At 46.7% G+C, this 6,030-nt stretch overlaps 1 protein-coding gene across 1 annotated transcript in view; it reads left to right on the top strand.

Moving 5' to 3' along the window:
- Positions 1 to 6,030, top strand: part of TG (thyroglobulin) — a gene marked incomplete at both ends in the record, with an annotated part of 242,360 nt that overhangs the window by 147,100 nt on the left and 89,230 nt on the right. The window lies entirely within an intron of this gene.

A 6,030-nucleotide genomic window follows, 5' to 3' on the forward strand; every position in this document is an offset into this window, starting at 1 on the left:
ATGGTGATGATGGTGATGATGGTGTTGATGATGGTGATGATGGTGATGATGGTGATGATGATGATGATGGTGATGGTGATGATGGTGATGATGATGGTGATGTTGGTGATGGTGATGTTGATGGTGATGATGATGGCATGAGAATGTTGATAGTGATGAAATAATTATGATGGAGGAAACAACCTATTGACCACAGCATATGCTCTGATGGCTATTGTGTCACTGATGAGCTTCTAATGTTATTGAATGTCCAACTGGTGCCAGGTACTATGCTCCTTTTTGGAAGTGCCATGCTAAATAATACACGACCTAGTTCTCAGGAAGCTTGTAGTTTACTGGAGAAAGAGGTGACAAACATTTAAAGCAGATATTTAAAAGAGCATCTTAGAGCAGCTCAGAGAGACACTTCCAACCAAACTCAGGGGAAAGAGAGAATGTCCCAGAATGCCTTCTGAGAGAGAGACTGTTCCAGCTGTTGTTGAAGGCTGTGTAGGCACGTAACCAGAGTCCTGACACCAAGGGAAAGTTTGGCTCTTTGCTGGGGTCTGCCCATCATGCAGTGCAGCTGGAGGACCGGGTCTGCGTGGACAGTGGTGTGGAGGCAGAGAGCAGCCAGCCTGCAGTAAACGCCTCGGGTGTTATCCTGAGTGCGTGGGAGCCTTCAGCGTCTTTTGTGTGTTTGCTGGTTTGGTTTTCCGTTTTAACCAGTACTAAGTGTACAATTCACTGGCATTGAGTACATTTCAATGTAGTGCAACCATCAGCATGAATTGTCACCAGTACTTGTTCATCATCCTAAGCAGAGACTCTGTACCTATCAAACGCTCACTCCCCATTCTCCTTTCCTCCCAACCCCTGGCAACTGCTACTCTACTTTCTGTGTCTGTGAATTTGCCCACTCTAATATGAATTTACCTCATGTTAGTGGAATCCTAGAAGATCTGTCCTTTTGTAACTGGCTTACTTCACTTAGCATAGTGTCCTCAAGCTTCATCCATGTTGTAGCACGCGTCGGAATTTCATTCCTTTTTAGGGCTGAACGATATTCCGTTGTATGTGTACAGCACATTTTGTTTATCCATTCATCTATTGATTGATGTTTGGGTTGCTTCCCCCTTTTGGCTACTGGAAATAGTGCTGCTATGAACACTCTCATGCCATCAAAGGGTTTTAGGCAGGTGGGAAACTTGCTTAGACTCGCCTTCAGGAAGACTTCTCTTAGAGCTCGGCGGAGGGTGCGTGTAAGAGGGGCAGTGCTGGAGGAAGAGAAAGCAATGAGGAGACTACTGAGTGACACAAAGGAAGGTACGAAGGAGAACCACTGAGGCCAGTGCCATGGACCTGCTGGCGATTCTAAGGCCATCAAACCACATCTAGCTCTCTCCAGCCTTCCCAGGATCCAAACCTGTGATCATAAGCAGGGTGGAGAAGTGTCACTGTTCGGGCACAACGGAGGCGGGATCAGCATCATTGCTGTCCCTGCCAAGGAGCAGGGCCTCCTGCCACTTCATCTCTCCCCTTCAGCCACGGGAGCCTTCTAGTACTCCTTGAAGGGTCCCTGCACTAGTTCCTGCCTCTTACTGGTAGTTTCCTGTGCGTGGATGCCTTTTCTCCCGTCTTCCTCTTTGCCCTCCCTACTCGTTTTTCAGGGGCTACTTCCAGACTTTCCAGCCTCGAACCAGGCCCTCTTCCTATGGCTGATGCCATCTGTAAATCTTGTACGGCATCTCTCCTGCTTCCCCACCGGTACATAATTGCTCCTACTGCCATGTATGTCTCTCTTACAAGACTGTCGTCTCCAGGACAGCCGGGGATGCCTGGCTCTCCACAGAGCCTGGGGCACCCAGCACTGCTGTCTTAGGGTCGATGCTCCGTGATTAACATCCAGGCAGTAAAGGAGCTCATGAGCCTGGGAGGGCGGGTGTCAAGGGACCCACAGGCTAGTCCACTTCTCGCCTTCCCACCTCTTCCTTGTGTTTCTCGTCCTTTGCTTCAGGTTTTCTTCAATCTGTCCCTTCATGCTTGGTGCATCTGAGTGTCAGGAGGCCTGAGCACAAACATCTTTCGGTTCCTGGTATTGAAAGCAGACCTTCCTGACTTTGAGTTGATCCTGAAGGGCTGCGTTGATGCCCCCAGGGCCTGCTCAGAAGCCAGACACTGAGTGGGACCCAGAGGACACCAAAAATACCTTCCAGTGTGCCCAGAAGGCAGAATTTTCCTTTTGAAAGTTCTGGAGGGTTTCGATGTTTAGGGAATTTCAAAAACTAATCTGTTTTAACAAATGGTAGTGTATTTAAAAATAATCCCTCCATCTGTTTTAGTCAGGTAGAGGTAGCCTTTACAACTGCTCCCTGCAGTTTGGGGGGATGCATGTGAAATTATTTGGGAATGAGAGAATTAAAATACTTCAAGATATTAGCAGTTCTTCAATGTGCTCTCTACCAACAGATGTTTGGGGGAATGAATGTGAGTTGGTGCTATATTCTTGGATAAAATCTTCAGTCTTTCTACAAATCTTGGGACCAGAACTGTTGAAATTTGGACGAAACAGACTCCTGTGATAATCAATAACTTATATTTATTTGTTTAGCATGTTTGGGACCATAAGTCACTTCGAATATATTACCTCATAGATTCCTCACATTAATTTGCCAGGGACATTTATTTTATTTCTAATCTACACAAAAGAAAGCCAAGGCTCAGAGATGTTTAGTGACCCGCTAAAGAACACACAGTGAAGAAGGAGCTGCATTAGGGGTTGGAACCTGAAGCCAAATCCTGTGTTCTTCTACACTGTGAGGCTCCTCCAAGAGCCTGTGACTCATTCGGGGTCTCCGTGTGTCAGAGGAAGAGTGCAGGCCTAGGGTCAGACAAGCCTGAGTTAAGATGCTGGCCTTGGGTGAAACACTTTACCACTGCCTTCTTCATGGATGAAATAGGTGTGATTAATTCTGTCTCCCACGGGCTCACGCAGTCATGATATAAGGTCTGTAAAGTGCCCTGCACACTGTGGGAACTCAAGGAACCCGAGCTCCCCCATGTCCCATGCCAAGCGAAGGCAACTCCAGGCAAAAGCAGACCCTGAGTGTTTCACCTGCCCTGGGGGCCAGCTTGAAAAAGGAAGAGGGGAGCCATATTGCAAGCCTGAATTCTGTGGCGCTGACCCCTTGGCCAGTTTTAAGAGAAGGCAGAGGAGGTCATGTCCTCTGTGCTGTGATTCTCAGGACCCAGAAGAAATTTCCATTGCTTTCCTTTGACATTGCCCCAATTCTGCATTCCTCTGAGTGAACTCCAGGCCTCAGAAACTGGCCTCAAGCTAAGTTTTCCGGTCTCCTTTCCCACATGAGCCCTACAGTCCAGGCTCAGCAGCTCTGCCACCGTTCCTAGAAAATGCGGTGCCTTCCTCTAGATCTTTCCAGGCTCTTCTGTGGTCAGCACAGCCTGTTTTCCACCTGGACAATCACTCCACCCTTCAGGGCTCAGCAGAATTGGGCCTCTAAGGCTTCCTCCAGCTCTAGAACAGAAAGCATCTCACGGCGGGGAAGAGACTTCTACGTAGCGATTTTTAGGAATTCCGACTTGCTTTCCATGCTTGTTAACTTTTCTAACACCTTATTCCATTTCTACTGTGACTCGGTGCTTGATTGGGTACGTGATTTATGCTCTTAGTAGCTCTTAGTACGGCCTTAGCACTTAGCTCAGCTCCTGGTTCAAAGAGGGCACCTGAGACCATGCTGAGTCCATTAAACCAGCAGTGGTGGAGAGCAGGGGGATGCTGGCTTGGTCCCAGAGCACTGATTTTTCCTGTTTTCATACAGACCTCCCAGTGGGAGCCCTCGCCCCATTGCTTCCCTTAATCAAAACTGGCCTAGCTAGTCACAGGCTTTGATGCTTCCATATATATTCTAGAATAAGTTTACGGATTTTTAAAAATATTCCGGATGGGAATTGGATTGTAGTTTCCTGTAATTTTTCAAATCATTTCAGAAAAATATCTATGTTTTTAGGATGTTAGTTCTTATATCCATGGATCAGTTTAACCCCATAACCAGGAACATAGTATTTTTGTCTCCTTACGTCTTCTCATAGAGTTTTGAACTTTTCTGCATAAAAGTTTTGTGAAGTTATTTTGAGGCGAGACCCTACATAAATGGTTTCGTGTTTTCTATTTTACTTTCCAGTTGGTAAATACGGGTGTAGTGGAAGAAGTTGGTTCCGCATTTGGCGAGCTTTCTTACCGCCTTTAATACTTTGTCTGTTGTTTCCATTGGATTTTCTATGAAGTTATCTCATTATCTGCAAATCATGGTGGGTTTATTTCTGTGCGCTTTGGAGCAAATACTGCTCTAACAAGGAGACCCTGCTCTAACAAGGAGACCCATCACAAAAGTAGCTTAAATAACAAATGCGTTTCTTTTTTTTCCTCTTTCCCATAATGTTTCCCCAAGTGTGGAGTACAGGTATCTCGTGATCTCTCGGGGGCCGGCTTCCTTCTAGGTGTTTCTCTGTCATCCCAGGGCCTTGCTGTCATCTGCAGGGCTGAGCCTGGGCTGCCAGGGATTGCAGACTGCGGGGAGGGGACGAAGGAGAGGAGAGCCACCCCTGCTGACGTGGGGAAGGAAGGGCACATCTCCTGGCTCCGCCCCGCGGGGACCTCCTCTGGTTTTACTGCAATGGCCCCAGCACCCAGGACAGTGTCTGGTATTTAATAGGTGTCCAAACACATATTTGTAGAAAGAAACTCTTGGAAGAACAAATAGCAGAGGTATCAAAAGTAATTTGCAGGGATGTGTAGGTGAGACAAAATTTTCCTAACCATTGCTAAGAAATTGTTCTCTCCCTCGATCCCTGGACATCCACCTTCAAGTTGGATGAGGCACCCTCAAAGTCATAAAACCCTGGTTTCTTAAGGCTGCACCTCAAGAAGAAACCAAGATACTAACCAATGCGGGTTCGTCTCGTGTTCCCTGGTCTCCTCTCTCTCCAGCTGCAAATTTATTTGAAAATTCGAAACCCACAGAGCTTCTAGACGAACCACCCACCAGCCTCACCCAGGAAGCTCTCCCCACTTTCCAAGAATTAAATATTCATTAGGTTTATTTTAATCAGGAATACATACATGATTTAGCAAAGCGTAATGCTTCCCACTTAGAAATCCCTCCTCCTATTCCCCAAATGTTCCAACCACGTGAATCACAACAGAAAACAATACAGAAGACGCTGTATACACAGGTGTTCACCAGGTCACCCTGCCTTATGGCGGAAGCCGGGGTCCCCAGAGCTACATTCATTTCCCATACATTGGCTGGCTCTATAGAAACAGCCTTTGGGGCATGTTGAGGACACCACAAGTGTCTTCTTGGATAAACACACTGGAATCTGATGATACAGAAAATCATGTAAGCGCGTGTGCACGCACCCCCAGCGCAGTGATCTCAGATGGACAGAATGCATATATACTGGACAGACAAACCTTTCCTGTTGGCAGTGCCCCTCCTCCCCCTGAATCCCTTTGCAACTGGGAAAATGCGTCACGGCGACATCTGCAGCCCCCTTCCTAACAGGATCTGGAGATAAAGGCTTCTTCTGCTCTAGAACTTTGCTATGTTTTCTCTTTCGTCTCTTAGAATTATGTTTGACAGAATTAAGCCACTCCAATTCCCATCTTTTCTAGAGCTGAGCATTTTTATTCCTGTGGCTGCCAGACTCTTTTTAGAATAAGATACTGGATGCGTTATTCCTTTAGAACTTACCAGTTTCCTTTTTTCAAAAAATCCAACCATTCTCACTTACCCAGTCCAACCCAACCGTTCCACTGTTTAAAGATCCAGTGAAACATGAGCTCCTGGGTCACCCGTACCTGACCCCACTCCCACCCAAAGCTGTGAGCTGATTTCTGCTTCTACAGTTTCACAATATTTGTTTATACACTTTTCTCCCTGTCTACACTGCTGGGGCCTCTCTCTCTTGCTCTCGCTCTCTCTCTCTCTCTCTATATATATATATACATACACACACACACACACACAC

Source organism: Leucopleurus acutus, assembly GCF_964270905.1.
Source record: "Leucopleurus acutus genome assembly, chromosome: 17".
NCBI classification, from domain to species: Eukaryota; Metazoa; Chordata; class Mammalia; order Artiodactyla; family Delphinidae; genus Leucopleurus; species Leucopleurus acutus.